This window comes from Mus caroli, chromosome 12, assembly GCF_900094665.2.
Source record: "Mus caroli chromosome 12, CAROLI_EIJ_v1.1, whole genome shotgun sequence".
In the NCBI taxonomy this organism is placed as follows: domain Eukaryota; kingdom Metazoa; phylum Chordata; class Mammalia; order Rodentia; family Muridae; genus Mus; species Mus caroli.
In genome coordinates, this window is record NC_034581.1 from 52,813,641 (window position 1) to 52,837,331 (window position 23,691).

General features: G+C 35.3%; 1 protein-coding gene and 1 pseudogene across 1 annotated transcript in view; one reads left to right on the forward strand and one right to left on the reverse strand.

Annotated features, from left to right (window-relative positions):
• The window catches only part of Mipol1 (mirror-image polydactyly 1), a 277,375-nt gene that overhangs the window by 35,184 nt on the left and 218,500 nt on the right, over window positions 1-23,691 (forward strand). The gene's annotated exons all lie outside the window — the stretch shown is intronic.
• Window positions 909-2,117, reverse strand: LOC110306844 (annotated as a pseudogene).

Sequence of the window (23,691 nt, forward strand, 5' to 3'; positions counted from 1 at the left end):
AACAACATTATGAACTAACCAGTACCCCGGAGCTCTTGACTCTAGCTGCATATGTATCAAAAGGTGGCCTAGTTGGCCATCAGTGGAAAGAGAGGCCCATTGGATAAGCAAACTTTATATGCGTGTACAGGGGAACGCCAGGGCCAAAAAGTGGGAATTGGTGGGTAGGGGAGTAGGGGGGAGGGAATGGGGGACTTTGGGATAGCATTGGATGTGTAATTGAGGAAAATACGTAATAAAAAATATTTAAAACAAAAAAGAAATATTTGTATCAGCAATGCTTTCCTTAAGCATCTGGATGTTCGTCATTGCAAGACTGTTTCAATAGGTTTTAGTTATTAACTATATCTTACAAAAGCCAGTCTGCACATACATTTATCTTCCCAATGAGGAAGAAACAATGTCCCTCATTGTAGTTTCCTGCAAGTGTCACATTGATGCTTACAACAAAAACAGCTGTGATCTGGCATAGCACACTTACACTACTGCACACATGGGAAATCTGCAAGGGAAACAAAAACAAACAAAAGTGAACATTCTGCAATAGGAAAAGCTTTGGAGCTAACATCCCCAGAAAAGGCACATTGCAGAATATTCCAGACTTGCAGGGGTTTCCTCTTAGACTTGCATCTTCCATCCAGACCAAGGTGTTTGTCTCAGGCCGAAATTTCATGCTCCTTTAGACCTAGCTCCACGTTGGAAGGAAGAAAAGAAATAAAGACCTCACAAGCTTGCTGAGAGGAGGATGTGCTCTTTGGAAAGCTTCTGTCAAGCAGTGTGCTCTGGGTGGACGAGACTGCCAAGCCACCAGGTGTGCAGATTCTTTTAAGATGTTCTGTCAGCTGGCAACTCCACCAAAGGCTAACTAAAACACTAGAAAATGCTGAGGAAATCCTTCAGAACCATCCAGGGAGCATTCAGAATGAGTCCATGGGAGGTGTGTAGGAGAAGCGGAGAAAGGCTTCTGCAGCCTCCTTCCCACTGGCTGTGACAAGGATGCTGTCAGGGGATCTGCTGATGGAGCTTGGGACTGAAGTGCTGAAGGTAACTGGGCCCGCTTACATTTGGGTTAAATGGTTGTGTAATCTTATTCATGGAGTCATCCCAGTTAATTAAAGAGAAGAAAATATGACTCTTAATCTCCATAAAGTCATCCATGGCACTCAGCCCCTTGGTCCAGTCCTTCTGCAGGAGGCCTTCCAGTAGGTGCATTGCTGAGTTTGTAATTTTTGGTTTCAACTGGAGAGGCTTGTTCAGAATATTGCCATACATCTCAGCTGTGTTCCAGCTATGAAACCGAGGCAAGCCGTAGAGCACCTCATGTAAACAGGCACAAGGCACCGCCAGTCCACCGTCCCATCAAACAGCGGCTTATGGAGGACCTCAGGAGCAAAATACTCAAGCGTGCCACGGAAGGTGGATGTTGTCCCCTTGTGCTTGGTATTCTCCCTGGAGAGTCCATAGTCAGTGAGGACGATGTGTCCTTGGGAGTCTGAGAGACTATTCTCTGGCTTTAAGTTTCTATAAACGATGGTTAGGGGAACGCTGGATGTTTCAGGTGCACAAAGAAGCGAGCCTGTGGTTCCAGGAAGTAGCGCTCCCCCTGGAGATGGTAGAACAGCTCTCTACCATTAATGTAGTCAATGTAGGACCACCATTAATGAAGGACAAAGTAGAGTTTGTCAGCGGTCTGGAATGAGAAGTGAAGCCCCACCAGGAAAGGCTGCTTCACATTGACAATATGTTTCTCCTCCTCCTTCTTCAGGATGGCTTTCTTTTTTTGCCTTGTACCTTGCCGGAAGAACCTTTCCAAAGCTGCCCTTTCCGGTCACTTTCAAGAAGTGAAAGTCAAAGGGTTTGGTGTCGGGATTGGAGGACTGACCCAGGTTGATTTGTTGACAGGGACTTGGTGGAGGAGAGGGGTTGGCATTCTTACGCCTTTTCAAAACGGACTGAACTTCAGTGTGTTTGCATGCATGGGAGTTGCTGCCAATCTTCTGAGTAAAATTGTTCAGGCCCATCCTTCACGGTTTCATAAAAGTGATTAGAACCGCTACCATCCCCCTCATTCTGGAGCAGGTGGGGGTGCTTCAAGCAGCCTCAGTTTTGATGGTCATCGCCCTATACCAGGAAAGTGCCCAAAAGAGACCGAGGGGAGCAGTGAGACCGACTCAGCCAACATTTCTCCTATATTTCTTTAAAGGAGTTATTTATGTTCTTCTTAAAGTCCTCTATCATCATTATGAGAAGTGATTTTAAATCAGAATCTTGCTTTTCTGGTGTGATGGGGTATCCAGGACTTGCTATGGTGCTAGAACTGGGTCCTGATGAGACCAAGTAATCTTGGTTTCTGTTGCTTGCACTTGCCTCTCACCACCTGGTTATCTCCAGTGCTACCTGCCCTCATTGTCTCCTTTGATTCTGGTTGTGTCAGAACTCCTCAGAGTCCAGCTGTTTCTGGGTGTGTCAGAGCTCCTGGGAGTCAAGCTGTCTCTGGGATCCTGAAATCCTGGTGTGACCAAGCTCCTGAGATCCTGTGATCCTGGGAGAGTTAGAGCACCTATGATCCTGTGGGGCTTCCTCTGGGTGTTGTGGGACTGGGTACCGAGCTAGTGCCCAGACCAAGGTCTGCTTAGGGCACTGGCTCAGACCAGAAGGCAACTACACTTTTTTTTTTTTTTTTTTTTAATGATTCACACCCCCACATTCTTCTGTCTGCTCCTGTCTCTCCTTATTTTCTTCTTACTCAAGAATAATAGAACTGGGCTAGAAAGATGGCTCAGTGTTTAAGAGCACTGATTGCTCTTCCAAAGGTCCTGAGTTCAATTCCCAGCAACCACATGGTGGCTCACAATCATCTGCATTGTGATCTGATGCCCTCTTCTCGTGTGTCTGAAGACAATTACAGTGTACTTATATACATAAAATAAGTAAATAAATCTTTAAAATATGAATAATAGAGCTGAGAAATCTGTCAAGAAACATAAATATTTGCTTGATTTTGAAATAGTTTCAATACTTAAAACAGGCTAAAATTTATTTTCTGTTTTCTTTTTACTTAATCTTTTTTTTTTTTTTTAACACTTCAGACTTTATCCCCCTCTGGTCCACCCTCTGACTGTTCCCCATCCCATACCTCCTCCCCACCCCCTGGTCTCCACAAGGATATCTTCAACCCCCACCTCCTACCCCACCAGACCTCTAAACTCTGGGTTCTCCAGTCTCTTGAGGGTTAGGTGCATCTTCTCTGAATGAACACAGACCCCGCAGTCCTCTACTGTATGTGTGTTGGGGGCTCATATCAGCTGGTGTATGCTGCCTGGTTGGTGATCCAGCGTCTGAGAGATCTCGGGGGTCCAGGTTAATTGAGACTGCTGGTTCTCCTACAGAGTCGCCCTTCTCCTCAGCTTCTACTAGGTTTTCCCTAATTCAACCACAGGGATCAGCAGCTTCTGTTTTCTTATTTGTAGTTTTATAAGTGATTTTCTTACAAAACTCAAAATGTCAAGTTATTAATACAAGAAAGTATTTTGTAGCAATTATTATGTTTCACAAATTTGCACATTATATGAATTAAATTTCCGGAATGATGTAGCATACTCTTTTTAAAGTGAAAGACTGCAGTGTGCTAGAAGAGAAAGGTGTCTTTTTAAAATAGCATATAAATATATATTAGCTTTAATATAATTTGTGTAGCAACAATATCAATAATAATTTAATAGTTTACCTTATTGGCATAGTAACTATCTCTACTTTACATTCAACCAATAATGTGTATAAATCAACTGGACCATACCACACAATATCCTAGCATGATGGAGGAAAGAGTCACAAGATCATATTCTAGAAGAGAAGCTTCATACAGGTGATGGCTGCTAAAAGAGAAAAAATTCAGTTTATGTCATTACACAATAAGTTATTAGATTTGTCCCCATGAGCATATGGGCTACATTAATTGTACTCAATCATTTATATATTAAAACATGAAGAACTTGAAAAAATAGCATATATTAATTAATTTATTAAATACTTTTTCTGGATTCTGTACAATTGTATTCCTTAATTTTGTAGGTAATATTTTAAATTCAGTTAATTTTCTAATTTGAGATAGTTTTTGAAAATTAAAAAAAAACAGTTTTGATTGAATGTGTACATCTCTGTCCTAAGAAACACCTTTTTTAAAGGCTTGTTTATTTATGTATTTGGGTACTTTGTATGCATGTATATCTGCACACCAGAGGACAACATCAGACAGGTGTCAGCTGCCATGTGGGTGCTGGGAATTGAACTCAGGATCTTTTGGAAGAGCAGTGAGTGCTCTTAACCACTGAGTCATCTCTCTAGCCTCCAAAACTCTTTATAGTTTGGTAAAACAGAGATATCATAACAAATTTAATTTGTAATTACATTTTCTTTCTTCTTCTTCTTCAAAAAAATACCCTTATAGGTTGACCTCTTATTTATGGTTTTCCTTGTCACATTGATTATTTTAATCTTAGCTATAGAATAACTATTTTCGGATCATATACATACTTTTTATTAATGGAATAGTTTGTTAGTTTATTAAGTTGACTCTAAAAGATACTTGAGGTTGTTGTAGTTTCTCTGAAATATGGATGGTATTAGCTGCAACCTTGTTGTTATTATATAAGAAATTCAAGCTATAATGCAGATAGTTATTTTAGTATATTTAAACCTTGTTCCTAGCAGTTTATTCCATTAATTTAGAAGCTTTACAATTGACACTGTGAAATGCATAGCTTGCATGCACCACTGCTCATTAGAAACAAGTTGGTTATGCTGTCTTTGGGACTTGCTTAACTAAGCACTGTGAGTTATGTAGCTGTTCACATGTTCAAGACTCAGTTTAACTCTTTGTATTAGTTAGCACTGTGCCTATTCTCATAAACATGCCTCTGTTAACATCTTTCTCGGTTACTGTTTATAGTTAAACTTTTAAAACCATGGAGTATTAAGTGGATTTTTTTTCAGTGAGAGAAAACTAGTTATTACTGTGATATAGAGTCATTTGGATACTCTCTATGCTTAGTTTTAAAATTTATTTTAGAAGGATTTCTCTGGTAGCTGTTTTACTTGATTTCAAGTGGCTGTGCTTAACAATTGTCATTAGAGATTGATTTGACTTGCTCTAATGCTTTTTACCTTTGCTATGCCAAGAACTCCAGTTGGTTGTGTGGCAATGTAAGCTTTTGTGTGCAGGAGTATGCCATTGCATCAGAACTTGGCACTCACATGAATCTTAAGAAAACAGGCTGTTTGTTCCCCCAAGAAACTATTCTATATGCTGACTGTTTTTATAGTCTATTCTGTTGTAGATTAAGTGATTTAGTTTAGTTTGGCTTGGGGCAAAACGTTTCAGGATATTTTATAAAATCCTGGTATATGATTAGCCCTGTGAAAATAATACTAGTTTTAAAGTTTTGCTTTTTTTTTTTTTTTTTAATCACTGGGCTGTGCCATGTTATGTATTTTCAAGTGTTTTTTGTAACTTGCATTAGTCATAATTCAAAACGGCATATGTTCATTTTCTTTGTAAATTTTGAAAATGTAGAACAGTAGATGTTCATTTTTTTCCTAATTTGATGACCTCTCATGATTATTGGGGTTGCTCAGAGAGGGGAGGGGTGATAGAGGAATGAATGAATTTGAATGAATGCGTGGGATTTAGAGTGTAAGGAATTGGCACTTGGCTTTAGGAATGCTGACAAGTCACATGATTTGCAGTTCCCTGGTAAGTATGGAAGCCCTGTAGCATAGTTCCATCCCCAGTCTGTAGGCCCGAGGACCAGGGGCCCTTATGGTGTAGTTCCAAGTGTGAAGCCTAGCATCCTTGACCAAACAAGCTAGCACCGAGTGTGAAGACTATTGTAGTCTGAAGACAGCCAGACAGTTTTCTCTCTGTAGTGCTCAGCCTTTCGTTTTGTTCTGCAGGTCTCCCACTGACTGACTGTACAGCCCACTGATAAGGAAGGACAGTCTATTTTACCTCGTCTGTTGATTTCAGATGGTGGGCTTATCCAGATACATCCTCAGGACATAAATTCCTTGATTAAGCAGCCAATCTAGCCAAGTTGACAGATATAGTCTTTATCACAATGGCTTTACTGATAGGAAGTAGTCTTGAAAAGAAAAGAAAAGAAAAGAAAAGAAAAGAAAAGAAAAGAAACTTGTTATGACTAAAGTAACATACTAAAGAGGAATTATATGATGTAGCAAAATAGTCATAATGTAGAATAATTTATTTTCATTATACATTTTAAAACTTTCGACTCCTGAATTCTGAGGAGAGGTTTCTTGTTGATCCAAGAAATACAATTTTAAGAAACAGTTGTGTCAGACATTTTGATATATCCTTTTAAATGAGTCTGTGATCCCTCTGCTCAGGGGCCTAAGCCAGAAAGACTTGAATTTGAAACCATCCTGCTCTATGTAGAGTTCAAGGACAGCATGCTGAAAAAATCCAAGGGATGGTATGTAGCTCAATGACTGGTCCGTGCCTATGTGCCAGGCCCTAGACTTATTCCTCAGGACTGTAATACAAGCTTGGTTAAATGCCAGGAACCCCTACCATACATAGCTATTAATATGTTTTGAGCTTTTTCATATACATAACCCAAGCAAGCAAATAACTAACAAACTGTAAGTATAAAAGGCTAGTTGGGCAATAATGTTTTCAGTGTTTCAAGAGAGTCATTAAAGATAGCTTACTTTCTATTTGTATTGGCTCTCTTTGGTGGAATGTGATGCCATAATGGTTCCCAGGCAAATCACAGAGTTACTTATAAATATTTAAATTTTAAATAAAAATGAAGATACACAGTAAAATAACATTATACTTACAGATATGAACAATTCTTTCTCTGATTTTCACCATCTCTAACTCTAAGATCTTTTCTGTAGATAGTTAATTCACAACAAGTAATTTTATTTGTGTCCATTTTAAAGAAAAATACTGTACCTATTTAAGCATATTCAAATATAAATATATTTAAAATTTTTTGGTTTTCATGTATTCATATACTATTTGTCTGTATTGTTTTGACAAAGAATATATTTCTTTTCTTTTTTTAAAAGCACACATATAACTTTTTCCTTTAATCTCCCAGAAGGAAATATTGATATAACAGTCACCAAGTTCTACCTTTATTCAAATGATTCAAACAAAACAGAAAGACAGAATGTAGCCCCAACTCCTCTAGCTTTATTCTTCTTTTGTGTCTGTTAGAGCAGTATCTGGTTCCTAGTATATAACTGTTAACAGTATTTTTTAGAAGAACCTTCCATACATTAAATGTATGGCTCTTATGTTTATGGTATAAACCTTACAGATTGAATATATCATAGTTGGATCACATTTTATTTGACCAGTTCTTTGTTGATGGAAATTCATGCTCGTTCCAGTTCCATTTGTCTTCTTTCCGCCCTGCAACTGTTCATCACATACCAAGTGCTTATTGCACATTCTCCAAGACTGTAGAGATTCAGACACGTCAGGGGCCTGTTTCTGTGTAACAGCCATGTATAAAGCTGTTGAGATATATCAGAAACAAAGAAAAAAAACCTACCTAAATTAGCTTCATAGAGACAGCAGCGTAGGTAATTTCATCTTTGGACAAGATGGGTAGACAGCTTCTCTCTACAGTGGTGACTTCTTGTCCTAGCCTAAATAATGAGAAGAACTGTTCAGAGGTCTAGAGAAGAGTCTAGGTTGAGGGAATAGTGAGTATAGAGACATCAGAGCAAGAATAAGTTAGGCGAGTATGTGGAATAGAAATCCAGAATGACTAGAGGAATATTAGAGATACTGCTGTGATCATTTTTTTTTTTTTACATAGAAACATTCACAATTTTTTAAATAAACACATTAAGTTTTAGAACTGTAAGGTCAAATAATACGTGAACTTTTTTTTTTCTTTTAGCAGTTTGGGCCAGGGCCACATTTATTCTGTATATTTTCCCTTTGAACCTCTTGTTCCCCTGTTTTTGAGGAACATTAATTGCTGCAGTGTGGCAGTAAGTAGGCAGTTGGCTGAAAGAAATTCCTTTGGAAAAAGAATGCACCAGGGATTATAATATTTGAGGGAATTTTCTGCAGTAAGATGAAAAGCTAGGTAGAGCATATGCTTAGATTGTCCGTATGTCATATCACATAACAGAAGTCATTGGATCTTGAATTCATGGTGATCCTCTTTGGTCAGTTATTGAAACTGTTGCCATAAAGAAACTGTCAACATACCTCAATCTAGAAAACACAAAATCTGGAGTTAATAGTTGGATATACTGTATTATTAAAAATGATTGCTATTTTGACACTTAGATTTAACATATAAACTCATGATTCGATCAGGAGGACATTATTTTTTTCAATATGCAACCAGTCAAAGTCAGTAAAAAAAAAATAACAGAAAACCCCAACATACTTGTGAAATTGTAGTTGTTATGAAGAAAAGTTATTTCATATTTAAAATAATTTTTTTTTAAAAAACTCTACAGGGCCTGGAGAGATGGCTCAGTGGTTAAGAGCAATGGATGCTCTTCAGGGGATTGGGTTCAGTTCCCAGTACCCATGTGCTGGCTGACAGCCATCTGACTTCAGTCTCAGGGGATCTAATGCCTCCTCTGGCCTCAGTAGGGACTGAGGCATCCATGCCGGTATATACAGGCAAACCAAACACCTATATGCATAATTAAAACATCCTGGGTGCTGTAACACTGGACAATGAGATCCCATTCTAAAAACTCTTCTCTATAAAAGTATTAACTTTTAAAGGTCAAATGTTAGAATTACTTTGATTTTTTTTTTTTTAGACAAATCTGAAATTTCAGACTAGTCTATGAACAAATTTTCTCTCATGAAGTGTTTTAGTGCTGAGTAAAAACACAGGTAGCCACATTTGAAAGCATAGAGATGTTTGTTTAAATATTTTCAATTTACATTTTTATGTGTAGGTAATTGTGTCACAACTGAGATTCTCATGTGTTTAAAGAGAAAAGGGGGTGGACCATTTGCTTAATTTTTTATTTTTCTTTTATTCTTTATAACAAAACTCATTCATTGGAGAATTCAAAGTAACTTGGAGGACTGAGATTAGGAATTTTAGATGGAGACTTTAACTAACAAATGATAATGTTATACTGTTCATTTTATTAGTTTTTCAAAAATAGTTCTAGTACAACTTATCATTTTCGTTGAAGTTAATTTTATTTTGCTTATTGAAATTACTAATAATTAAGCAATTGACTTTTATTGTCTATAAGTTAACATTTTTTATTAAACTGAATTTATCTGATTGCCTACTCTAAAATAATTCAATTATCTTTAATGTAAATCTATATTTTTCTGAAACTAAGTTGTTAATAGGAAGTTTTTAAGGACAATATCAGTATTTTATTATCCTTAACCCTAAGCTTCAAAAGGATAGTAGGGTAAAATATGTTATACATTCATAGACATATATTCCTGTTACAGTATATAGGGATATCTTAATTGTTTGGATCTCTAAAACATCTAATTTTTTGCTTAAGAATATGCAAATGTGCCATTAAATCTGCTTTTTAAGATTTTTCCAGTTTAATGTCTGAATCCAAATTCATAAAGAGTTGGAAAAATGAGATGTCTGAGCTATAGGGTTTACAGGGATTTCATATGAAGCCTATTTAATCAGGATAACACAGTTATTAATATTCATAATGTCAGCTGGAACACAAATGACAGACTATGAGGCCTAAAATTTTTACTTGGTGAATTTATTAAAAGTAGCTTAAAAAATTAATGGAATTTAAGTAAAGTTGGTGAATATGAAAATCGTGTTAGCAGAAAAAAAATCTCTATTAAAACTTTCTTAGAGATCATTTTGCATTGATGTCTTTTGACAGATTTCATTGGTACTTAAAGAAGATAGATGCATGAATGGTCATTTAAGAGGATTTAAACACATTGGCACATTAATTTTTACATGAATAATAAGTACTTTCCAGAAGCAATTAACTTACAGTGTACAAGATATGAATTGGGAAATAAGATTCTGACATCAAGGTCAAAGAAAATGTGCTGTACATTTTAAACTTAGTGGCAGGACATTCTAATATTTTGATTTATTTTTATAGTTTACATAAGAAATTATTTTGAATATGATTTTAATGCATTTGAGAGCAAATTAGAAGCGCATTGGCTTAGAATTTTTTACCTTCCCAAAGGATGATGGTGTAGTGGTAAACATTATCTGTTTGCATTTATTGAAGACAAACATTTGTGGTAACTGCAGAATTTTATTAGAGAACACATCCAGTCCTGCAGAAAATGCAAAGGGATACAGGTTAGAGCTTGGGCTATAAATAGATGTTTTAACTTAGACATTGACTGTATCATCCTTAGAATATAATAAGGAAGGTTCTTAAATGTGTGACATTAAGGATCATCATCTTAAGTTGGTTCCTCCTTAATTTTAGGGTAAGAAGGTAAAAAGTTGGGAACTCTGTAAATAAGACCAGCATTTACTGTACTGTTCCTATTTTTTTTTTTTTTTTTATGTTTTAAATTATTCCCACGCTTGTTAACTGAATCCATAGTTAAGAGCACTTGCTGCTCTTTCAGGGGACCTGAGCTTGATTCCCAACATCTGCCTGGGCAGCTAACAACTGCCTGCTACTCCAGCCCCAAGGCATCAGCAGACACTTTCTTTTGGTCTCTACAGGCATGCACACATGTATGGTACCAATGCACATACAAGCATGCATAATCCTTAAAATTATTCTTATGACAATTCTGCCAGTCATTTATTTATCTTATTGAACTAAAAGCAATTTTAGGCCATGATCTAAAGTCGTAATACACCAAGTCAATTTACATTTTTTTCACACAGATCTTGCAGCTTGTGAAAGCATAGCTTAGTCTTGACATATACGCCAGCATGGGCATCCCAATGGGTGCAAGAAGGTTCACTTACAGTCCGTCAGTGCTATACAGCATGCCGTCTTCTAGTTTGGAAATTGCTCAGTACGTTTGAGGTTCAGACTGAAAGGTTTTTACTGAGGGAAGAATTAATTTTATTGACTATAAATTGCTCTACTACAATATATTTATCTGAGCTTGTAAGATACAAAACAATGTAAAAAATTAACATGCCATTTACTTACTTTTTTTTAAGTGGAAATCTTTGGCCCTGAGAAATTCACTTATCTGCCCAGGAGAGGGCAGCATTTTACTACATCAGGCTTATTAAAAAACCTGCCCTGCTTAGGCTGTCAATGTTTCTTGTAATTACTCCCAGTATATTTGTTGCTTGCTTATGAATTAACTTGCATTTATGGAACTAAATCATTCCAATCATTTAATTACACCTGAGGAGCTGAACTATAATTGCCTGCTTCCAACTAGGATCTGATATGGCTTGAGCAGTATTAATTTGGTGTTTACTTTTCTGAGTGCTAAAAGCATTAAAATGATTGTGCAATGGGATTACATTTTACTAATTGCTGGCATTCATTAGCTGGGTAAATGATGAGGAAGAGTGACTGTATATTGCAAAGGGATAAAATTATGGTTTTAAATAGTATATTACTAAGCACATTAAGGCCTGTAAGACATGCTTTAAAATACTCCAGAGGTTATTAAAGACTGTATTTTCTACATGTCTTGCTATATGAATCTCTTATTAAAATACTGCAATTATTATTAACCTTTTTGGGCAATATGTAGGGAAATAGCTTCATTGACTAGAACATATTTCTCTGATATTAATAACTTCCTATATTTTCAGCTAATCCAAAGGTAAATGAGGAACTTAGAGAAAGATTGCCAACTCCAGACCAACATATTTAGAGAAAATTGGAAAAGGAGAAGCTTACTACAGCTTTATTTAAGTACTTTTTAAAGAACACAGGGTTCTAGCTACGAGGTAAATCTAATTTCATTCTCCTTTAAAAAGAAAGGATGATAAAAGGAAAATCAGAAGGAAGGAAGTAAAACCTGTATTTTTATCATGTTTATTAAACAAATACAAAAGAAAATCCCAATGATTTCATAAGTTTATGATTTAAAAAATATAGAATAGCAATCTCAAGTTTCCTTTATAGGTCATAAGTGATTTATATGAATATCTGTGTAGTACATTCAAATCAATAAATTTGAAGTTTTAGATATGAAGTTTATAGCATAAATAATAAAGTTTTTAAACACATGAGGTTGTAGTTGGAGAAGTAAGTCAAATAAATTATATAACCCAAGAAGGAAGGGTGTGTAAAACATTCTTAATCTGTATTTATGAAAACATATCTGTGAAGAAATAACATTTTTCTGAGAAAAAGACTCAATTTCACCTGTTGAAAGACAGTTAATTTTCCTACCATAGATGTTTTAGAAAGCCATTTATCCTGTAAGTATGTTAAATAAAGGTAAGATTTAGGAGAGTTTTGATATATTGTCTTAAGTTTATTTATCTAGAGATGGCTTTATTTTAGCTTCAGTCTTGGAGCCAAAAGCAGAGACAGTGCCAGAGCAAACAGGGGCAGAAGTGCACACGGAGGAAGGGCTGGGCAGAAGGTGAGATTCTCAGTATTACAATCAAGCACTTGGTGTGGGCCCAGTTCAAGGCATGGAACCAAGTGCGTTTGTCCTACCAATATGTTATTCTAGAATAACAAGTACACACACTCTCATGCACCTGCACACACACATGTACACACACACACACACACACACAAACACACAGACACAAAGGAGACCCACACAAAGAGATTTATTGCAAAAGAGATGCACAGAAAGACACAGAGACATACACAAATACCCCAAGGGAATCATATGTACTCACAAAGAGAAAGACAAAGAAAAGGCTTCAAGAAGAGAAGAGAAAAAAGGATACATAGAAAAAGAAATATGTAGACATAAAAGGATGGAGGTGTCTGGGGCAATGATTGAGACAGAGACATGTGGAGGCACACTAAGGGACATAGGAGACAGAGGAGGGGACATACTTGAGGAGGACTCAGAAAGACAGAGGTATACACATGGAGGTGCACAGAGAGAAAGACACAGTGGCTCAAAGAAAAGGAGAGATACCGGAGTAGGAGAGACACACATCGTGGAGGAGACAGCAATATACAGTGAAATCGAGAAAGGGAAGAAAGTACACAAAAGAGAAAGGCACAGGCGTGTATATATACACAGAAAAGCATAGCAACTCGAAGAGGCAAAAGATACCCCGAATGGAAGATTGGGGGATAGGGAGATTAACGTGTACATAGGGACAGGGAAGGGTACACAACAAGAGAAACACAGGGTACAGACCGAGATAGAAGGAAAAGCAGGAGCATGCATACAGTAAGGCACACCCAGAGGAACTCTTGAGGGACACAAGTCAGATCTGCAGAGACAGCAGTGCTCAGAGATGTGCAGATGTGCAAAGATTGACTTACAGACAGACAGACACAGGCAGAGATACAGAGAGAAGACATAGGTATGCAGACAGAAACATAGTAACAGTCTAAATGTTGAGGCAGGCTATTAAATGCTGAAGGGGAAAGGGATATATAGGAAGTTTAATATGGATTCCAGTAAAGTTCTGGGCATTTGTAATTCTTAGGAAATAAATTATTTTGAACATGTTACATATAGTTTAAGGTTTAAAATGTTTAAGCTTTAAATGTTTTAAATGAATCTATTTTTATTTCATCTCAGTTTTATCATGTAAAAATAGGATTTTCACTAAAAGACTTCAGTCTTTTCTCTTGGTTTGGGGAACTTTACTTCTAATAAAAGTCGTTACTATATAGTTAGAGAAAAGAAGGTTGGAAGCTAATTTAAGGGGTGCTCTGATGATCACCGAGTAAGTTCCTACATATTGTTTTGAAGTGTAGAAAATACTGTGGTTTATGAATATGTTTTCTGACTTCTTTGTTTGATTTTGATTTTCATAGTTAAAACTTTCTATTTATTCTGCCATTAGTGATTTACTTTATTGTCTTACACTCTTGGCTGCTTTTGATGAGTTTATAATTCAGGTGACTGATGGAGTTTTGTTTCAAGTGGTAGTATACATTGTATATGCATATGGCTTCATTGTAAAGATAATAGTTTTGTGTCTGGACTATTTGCACTTAATATTGGTCAACTTTCTTAAGTTTGTGATAGGAATTTTTGGTGTGAACTGGAACTAATTTGTTGTGGATGTTTTCTTCTCTTATTAAAGTAAACAAGCAAACTTTCTTATTTTGAATAGCTGAAAGGCATACCACTTAACTTAGGTACAAAATAAAATAAGACAAATAATGATGTGCCTCGTACTCACATTCTCTCGTCCTAGGTCAGACAGTGTTGTGGTAGTGCATGCTTCCGCAGTAAACTCTCACATGTTATCTTGATCCTAAAGGTCACAGCATTAATCTTAGATTACTTAAAGTTCTATCACACAGAGATATTAAAGCCTATTCTTAATTATCTTATTGAATTTTATTTTACCTTTGTAAAAGAAAAGTGGCCTAATTAAAACTTATACCATGCAGCCATGTCTTTTTATTGCCTTAAATTTCATAAGAAATACAGATGTGGCCTTTTTTTGTATTTCTTCTTAAATATGATTTTAATTAAGATATAATTACATTACTTTCCCATTTCTGTTTTATTCCACCAACCCCTTTCATGTATCTCCACTCACTCCCTCTCAAACTTATGGCCTCTTTTTCTTTATAGTTGTCACACCCCCCACACCCCCCCTCCCATATGTGTGAAGATATGAAATACGTGGTGAAGGTGCTTAAAAGCATCTTCAAGTTTTGTTAAGCGGGTGAAGTGAACCTTGATGAAAAGAATGGCCTGAGTCTGTATCCCTAGAAGCAGCAGAGCCACACGAGCACTGATGCAATCTTCTGGATTCTTAAAAGTTTCTGTTTTACAGGGTTCTTTTTGTTTTTTGTTTTTTTAAAGTAAAGTGAAACATCAGGAAGTATGTAAACATTTGTTAGTGTAGGTAGTTTTATGGTTGGTGGTTTAGGGTTTTTATTTATATCTGTGCATCATAGAGCCAGGCAGCTGGCTGGAAAACAGTTTGAGGAAAACTGTGCCTGCAGTGAAAAGGTACAGAATATCTTTCAAGTTATTCTCTGAAGAAAGGTGACTATTTGTGTAGCATTATGCATTACAATCAGCCTTAAAGGACTTGGAGTACTGGGAAGGCGTGGCTGTAGGTTATGTGCACTCTATGCCACTTTGTTTAAGAAACTTACCTACAGGCTTTGGTATCGATGGGACGTCATAGAACCAATATCCTCTTTCATATTAAAGAAGTTGTAAGTCTCTTATATATAGTAATTTGGAATAGCATTATATATTCCCAAGTATTTCTTATACTGGTTTGGGTTGTTCTTTCATAGAAGTGTGATCTATGGGTTTGATATAAAGTTCAAGCAATCATTTGGGAATGGTTTATGTATTATGTGTGGGTAGATATATTTGCCATAGTGCGCTCACACACACACACACACACACACACACACACACACACACACACACACTGCTAACAAGTGCTAGGTAGCAGTTACCTTTAGAAAATTGTGAAATTTATTTAAATTTAGAACCTTTAGGGGTCAGTGTTCCCTAAGAAAGGTTAAAAAAGGCTACAGTGCATATCAGAAACACATTAAATCTCCTGTCTTTGGAATATTTCTTACTATTTGAAGGTAAGATGTGGTGTGAATCAGCCAGCTTGAGGAAGCTTTAAGTAAAACCAGGACTCTGTTTACATTGTGGAACTCTTTCTTTTTTTTCAATAAATAAATAATTTCATGATTTTTCAATATTATCTTTGGTTTTAATGTTTCACAGAATCATATTTAGTATTCACTTTATACAAATAGGAGCTTTGTTCACTTACACATTTTCTCAGTCTAACCCTCCATGGGCTACAGAACTTTAAACTTCTTTTTTTTTTAGGTTCAGTGTCTTAAAATGTCTGTGATTCTACATCAGGAGTCATTAGACTTATGTAACACTGTGGAAACCCACCACCCAAACTGCTTATGCTAATAAATCTACTTATTGCATTTGATTGGAGTTCAAAAATATTTTCAGAAATATTATCTTAGTAAATTAATTAAAATTCAACTGTTATCTTCCTATTTTAAAATTAGTCTAGATAATATCTTATACAGCTATGGTTCTTGTTTTTTTTTTTTCAATAAAATAAATAAACTGGCTATAGTGGTGTATACCTATAATCCCAGCACTTGGGAACTAGTTGCAAGCAAATCAGGAGTTCAAGGCCATACTTAGCTACATAATGGGCTCAAGACAGCCTGGGCGACATGAGACCTTGTCTTAAATAAATTAGTAAATGAAACAGGCAGACGATGACTCTGAAGTGTTATGTTAGCTTCTTTCTGAGTCAGAGTTCGTTTCCTTGCTGACACGCCGAGTCTGTGCTACCATCTGCCTCGTAACGATGGCCTAGCTCCTATTTGTCTCTGCAAGGTGTATGTGGCCTCTCATGTGTTGTCAAGTTTGGTTCTTGTAATGGAATTCCAAGTATGATTTGTTAACATTTTATAAGGAGACAACTAAGGAAGCATACTAGAAAAACATCTATGATGACAACATTGATCATCATGAATAGAATCTCAGTTTTGTGAAGTAATTGATTATGTTGAGGAAGGAGAAAGAAAACAGTTATTAATTAGGGGAGATATTTGTTTCCCTCCAGTGAGATAGCTAGTAGAAAAATTATATCCCTTGGACATCATGATTATATACTTCTTTACACTGCAAGTTTGATAGATAGCCATTCTGTTCTGAACTGTAGAAATTAAATTATATTTAATAAATGGCTTTGTTGTAAGCAATGATGTGCTTTTCCTAAATAAGTAAGTGTGACTTTATTTGCTGCCTGTGTTTGAAAGAAGACACATTGCACTTGCATTTTATTAATTTCAATAAAATGGAATGATAGGAACACCACCGATTTGGGAGTGAGAAAAGCAGAGTTCCACACTGTAAGTTGTATTTACTTGTTTAGCACACACCTAGACTTTGGTGCAAGTTTTGTAATGTTTACCGTACTTGTGGGTTAATGAGGAGGCTGTTCTTTATTGCTATTAAGAATATCAAATTTGGAATATCAATTTCCAAAACAAAAGTGAGGTTATTTAATGGGTATTAACATATATGTTATGTATGTGATAAATATCATTTTCACTTAAGTGATGAAAGTGGTTAGAGATCTAGAAACAATATAAAAGATTGTTGACATATTTTATGAAGCCTTTAAATAAATTGTGATATATTCCTTATCTACAAATAATCAATTTATTAAAAGTTCAAAAATATCATAAACAATATCATTTATGATTAGTAGTTTAATAATTTTATATTTGTATTTTATGTTCAGTATATCACTAGAAACTTGATTTTTCAAAGAAGTATATACAATATAAACTCAAAAATTCATATAGAATATATGAATATGTATTTATATAGAATATAGTATATAGAATATAGAATCAGTAATAACTGATTCTGATTGCAGTAAAAACCTTTAGACCAGTACCATTGGCATACAGGCTTAAATACCTATTCATTTCTACAAGTACAAATTAGTACAAATTTAAAATTTTATTTTATGATTTTATGCATTTTTAAAAGTTGTATAAAGAGCAGGGCTGCAGTGTAATTAACTTTACTGTTTAGCTTCATATGACTTGGCTTAACAGAGTGCTAGTAGCTTCTATAGATGAACGTCTAGAATATCAGATGGAGGGATGGAGGATTGTGGCAGGTGGCCAACAAGGATTGGCTGCCTGAGGAACTGTGGACTCTCCCCTTAGAACAGTGATCTTCAACCTGTAGGTCACGATCCCTTTGGGGATCAAATGAGCCTTACACAGGGGTCGCATGTTAGATATCCTGAATATCAGATATTTACATTATGATTCAAAACATAGTATAGAAAGCAATCAAAATAATTTTATGATTGTGGATCACCACAACATGGGGAACTGTGTTAAATGGTCGCGCCATCAGGTAGGTTGAGCACTGCCTTAAAGCAGTGACGTAGAGTGTAGTTTTCTAAAATATAATTTATTTTAGTATATTTAATAAGATTCTGTGTTTCTTTATTTTTAAAGTTTAGTATGAATAAGTCTGTTTTTACTTGTGCCTCAGTGGAAGAACGGAATTCTGTATAAACTATTTGTATAGGGTAACAGTTATGTCATAACAGGGTAGTTATGACATTTAGTATGGACTGACTTCACAGGCATCATTTCTGATATGAATATGTCATGCAGATGAATTTGTAGTAGGTTCTTTTAAAAAGTATTTCTTGGCAGTTGTTCTTATTAGCTTCATTTCTTTCAGATTCCACCCCAACTGAGAGAATGCCACAGTGTTCCCATCTCCCTCCTGTTTCCACATATGCACAATCCCTTTTACTACAGACATGCTGGTCACGGTGGGATGTTGGTTATAACCCCCAAACCTACCCTAAATTCTCCGTAAGGGGAACTTTTGAGAGAATAGGAGTATCTGCCTCCCTCTCTTTCTTCTTTCCTCAAAATTAAAAAACACTTTAAATCAGTTGTGGTTATAATTGTCCATATAGAATTCTTAATTCACTTTTGGTCTTTCAGCTTACAAAAATGACCTTCACTCTGATAAAGAAGAAAATGGTAAATACATCTTTCATAGGCTCTCCTTTCCCATACTTCTGTCCCATTGATATAATTCTCCCCCTTTTCTTTAACTTTTAAAATACTTTTATTATTCTTGAGAATGTCAAACAATACATTTTGACCATCTTCTTTCCCCTCCCTTAATTTCTGCTGCCAGATCAATCCAACTCCCCGCCCCTTAAGATTCTACTTTGAAATGTGGACACTCTGTCAAGTTTAATGGTAGGCCATGAAAATACTGCTTGAGCTTGTAAGTTGTTGCTTCAGTTTCTTTAGATAATATTCTCTTTTCTTCAGTGAAAATTCTTATTTATTTCTGGCTATTGCATTTTATTTTAGAGTACTCCCACAATGTTTACTCATAACACAACCCATCATATGTTATTCTTGGATCTTTAATTTTAATAAATTAAACTTCATGACTTTTTAAAACAATACTGTGTTCTTATAGTCATTAATATACTGTTCTGATTTTCACTGTTATTTTGATTGAGGAAATTAGTTTACATTATATATACTGATACTAAGGTGAGTTACTGAGTTATCCTGGTAGAATACAGAACTGGCTTGGCAGGGCTGACTTTCTGGGTTGAAGGCCCTTGGGAAACTTTCTCGGATTGCGCTTAGATGGCAAAGCTGTATGGTATAATGTACATGTACTCAGCGTGATTGGTTGTGTATAAGTATCTAGTAGTAGAAAAAGTTTTGAAGGAGTTACCAAAATATTCCAGCTTTTGTTACCTTGGTTTCTTATCATATAGGACATTCTTTTGGGGGAGAATTTCAGATACTATTTTTCAGTCTGTTTTGTCGTGTTAGGATAATATGAAAAAAAATTAAACATCAGGCCTCAAAATGTTGAAATTGGTTAAGTAGATTTTGTGTGTCTGTGTGTGTGTGTCTGTGTGTGTGTGTGTGAATTAAACATAGTCTAAGGTGGCTGTGATGTAGCTCATGAGCTTAGTGACTGTGAGACTCTGTATTCAGAATCCAGTGATACTCCCAAATTAGTCTGAATCTGTTAGGTGAAATTGATAGCACTTGGTCATATCTAACGATTGTATTGATTAGAAGCGTAAGAAAGAATAATTTTTAAAGAATCATACTTTACCTTTCATATTTAGATTTTGGTTTGTTCTTGTATTCAAATATAAACTTTCAGTACCTGAAAAATTAAGGACTAAAAAAGAAAATTACTCATTTCATATTGATAAAATATGTTTGGTGCCTAGAAAATCATGTATAAGTTTTGTTATTTGACATTTTTAAAATTGTAAATTAGGCCTCTTTTCAGTTGTGGCTGTTAATTTGTTGTGTTCTGAAATTATCTAACTTAGTAGCCTAATGTAACTAGCATTGTTCATTGCTTTGAGCATTGTTAGTAGGACAAAACAAACAAGGTAAGCATAAGATAGTTATTTTCTTTTAAATTAATTTTCTCAACTGCCCTAAAAGTATTTTTCAAAGTGTGTCTTAGTGTCAGGCTTTAGAATGTTAGGGTAGTTAGAGCTAACTTAGGATTAGTTTTCTTATAATACAATCTGTATTACTAGGAGCATTTTTGATCAAGAAGACACAATACAAATATAATCCTTAAGGTTTCATACTTACGTTAAGGCTGGAAATGGAGAATAAGTATTCTGTATTTTTCCCAGTTTAGTGAAAATTACAATTTGAAAAAATCTATTTTAACTATATTATTTAAATTGTTTTCTTAAAACCAAGTAGTATACAACTTTGAAACACCAAGAACTTTTATTCAATTGTTTTTAAGAGTTGGAAGTCAGAAAAATAAATACGTTAGTGGAATCTTTCCTTCAGAAATCTTCATTTGTTTGTATTTTATAATCAACTAATACAGACTTTAAGATTAGGACAGGGTTATATTAGCTCCGGTTAGACAAGCAGAGACTCCATTCCAACCCTAAAAAGGTCATTGAAGAAGTAGTTCTAGAGCTACTGAGATTCTAAAAGAGCTGAGCAACAGGGACTTAGTGTGCATTTTAATCGCCATTTGCTTCTAAAATGGTCTATATTAACCTTTTCTTACCTTTTTAAAAAAGCCTGTGCTCCTTCTCAGGTCATTTGAGATGAGCACATTATCAAAAACAAATTTACCTTTCGAGTCTGAGGCTTTTCTTTCTTTTTCTTTTTCTTTTCTTCCTTTTTAAATCTTAATGACTCAAGGATCCAAGGACTTTGAAAAGTTTAAAATGTCACCTCTACCCGGGCTAATGGTGCTTTCTTGTCACTAGCCTGGTACCAGCGCAGTAGTCACTAGTCATTAGTGAAATAGCCCCCATAGCCCTCCTACCACTGTAGTTTATGATTTTGTTTTTGTTTTTCTAACTAATGATGGGAAATTTGAATAAAACACATCATTTGCATAGAAAATTATGTAATAATGCCTTATTGAGTATAATGATTTCCTAAAACCTTGTATTTAAAGTAACCTGAATTATAATAAGAGATAAACAGAATATTTACCCATCCCTTATGAGCTGCTGCTGATATGTAAATTTATTCTTCTACTTTGCACAAATATACTTTAGAGCTACTGCTTAAACACTTTGAGGTCCTTAGTCAAACAGTTTTAATGATGCCTCCAGTATTATGAAAGTGTGACATTTGATGAATGTCTCATATAGTTTTGGTATCTGAGTAGATGTCAACAAAAAAAATTGAACATTAGTTTGTCATGCAACACCTAGATAATTTATAATTTTACTGTTTATATCCATCTTGACATTTTTTATCTGCCAAAGGCAGGTTTCATTTGGAATCTTAATCTGAGATTTATTTGGTGGATCTGGAAATCATAGCCAGGGTTCCCACAGGAAATGGTCCATCTACCAACAGATTAAATGGCAGTCCTGCAGTTGTTAGGGGAGCTGCGCATTTAACACACATGCATACTCATTCAGTCAGCACTGTGGAGAAAAATTAAAGTAGTAACCCAGGTTTAGGAACAATGTAGCTAAAAAGTCCCATATTTGCTGAATGACAAAGGGTTATATAGCAGCATTTCATTTTATTATTCGTGCTTGAATTTCTTGTTTGCTTTGTTGAGTCTGCTGACGAATACTAATAAACGCCTGCAACAATCCAGACGAGAGATGCCTGGCAACAAAGCTATGCGGTGGACCTCCCTGATCTTCTCCAGTTCACAACCTGACCTTTTGAAAAATTGGCTGGGCTAAGCTGCAGAATTTGGGTGTAATGGTTATTGTTAACTCCAGCTTTAGGATTTATTAATTTGTGTGATCAAGACTTACCTATACTTCAAAGTTTCAAAAGACCAAACACAATCATCCATCCATTAGAAGTAGGGGTTTATGTCAGTGAGTCTCGATTAGTATCTGAGTGGTGGTTCATCTGTTTTATTTCTGATTCTAAAGATATTCTTAAACAAAATGAAAAGGACCTGGAAGAAAATCTGGTTTTCTCTTTATACTTATAAGAGTTTTTGTCTCCAGTGAATGCTATCAGAATTTGAGTTTATAATAGCTACCCATTTAACTTAAGACAAAAATATGATTAAACTTATTTACTTGTTGTAAAAGCTGAAAATCTACCGAGTTTGTTCATGTTTTTAGTTACCTTACATGAATTACTCTTAGAAAATTTGAGAAAGCCTGAAAAACTGAAATATATTATAAATTACAGATAGTTCATGACAAGGAAAGTGAAAGAATAAAACTTACTGTTGTACTATTTTATCAATTTTTGGGACAGTTTTAATAGTTACTTCAAGTTAAAGAATATTTTTAGTATTTTAATTAGGGTGATAGGAGTTTTACAAAGCCTCATTTCTAGTGTAACTATTTTAAGCACTAGGAAATGGATTACATTATTTTAGTCTGTTCACTCACTACATCAAAAAAAAAAGACATTAAAACTAAAAATCTTAAATTTTAGGATAGAATTTTATGAATATTTATATATTATAAATAGTTCTTGATTATAAATCTGAACTTTTTTATAGACTAAATACTGTTGTGTTTATGACCATTTTAGTTTGTCGATACAAAAAGTTTATAAAGAGTTAGTGCAGGATTGCCACTTGAAGTTGCTCTTACATAGTAAAATAAGAAAATTCCAGTAAAGTTATTTCTGTGAATAGCCAGGGGTGATTTGAATCCAAATCAATGGATTGTCATAATCAGAGATAAATCACCTCAGCACTTCTTTTTGATGTGTTTACTCATCCAGGATGAGCTCAAAGGATGCATTTGTCCTGATACTAATTCTAGTATCCAAGTGAATACTCTTGACAATATTGTAGGCTTGGGGTGGGGGACTTAACAAAACTTTCAAAAAGCTTTCAGAATTATATAGCTGTATCGATACTCTTCAGGGAAATATGCTGTAAATATACTATAAAAAGAATGTAAGGTGCAAGATATCTCAAAATGATTTTATATTGCATATTGCAGCAGTGTTTGCAATGTTGCTATTACTTGTTTCTTATTCTTTGATTATGTGATTACTGAGCATTCTAAATGATATGAGTGCCTTATGGGTAGTTCTGGTCTTAACAGAATTTGTTACTGGGACCGAATTGCCACCAACCTTTTGTGTATCTCTTTTTGCTATTCTGTTGTTTGTCTCCCTGAATCTTTGCCATTTCCCCTGATAACATATATACTTTATCATTTACCTTTAAATCTTGTTTAATATCTGGCAGCATCTTTGTGCTTAGTAAGTTTTATTCAGTATTTTTTCAAATTTTCTTTTCTGTTTTCTTTCTCTTCTTCTTTTGTTTGTTTTGTTTTCAGTGAGTCTTTTTTTCTTTTATTGGATATTTTCTTTATTTACATTTCAAATGTTTTCCCCTTTCCTGGTTTCCCCTCCAGAAACTCCCTATCCCATCCCCCATCCCCATGCTTCTATGAGATTGCACTCCCCTCCCCCAACACCTCCCTGCCCTGAAATTTCCCTACATTGAGGCATCAAGCCCTCCAGGTCTCTCCTCCCATTGATGCCTGACAAGGCCATCCTCTGCTCCATATG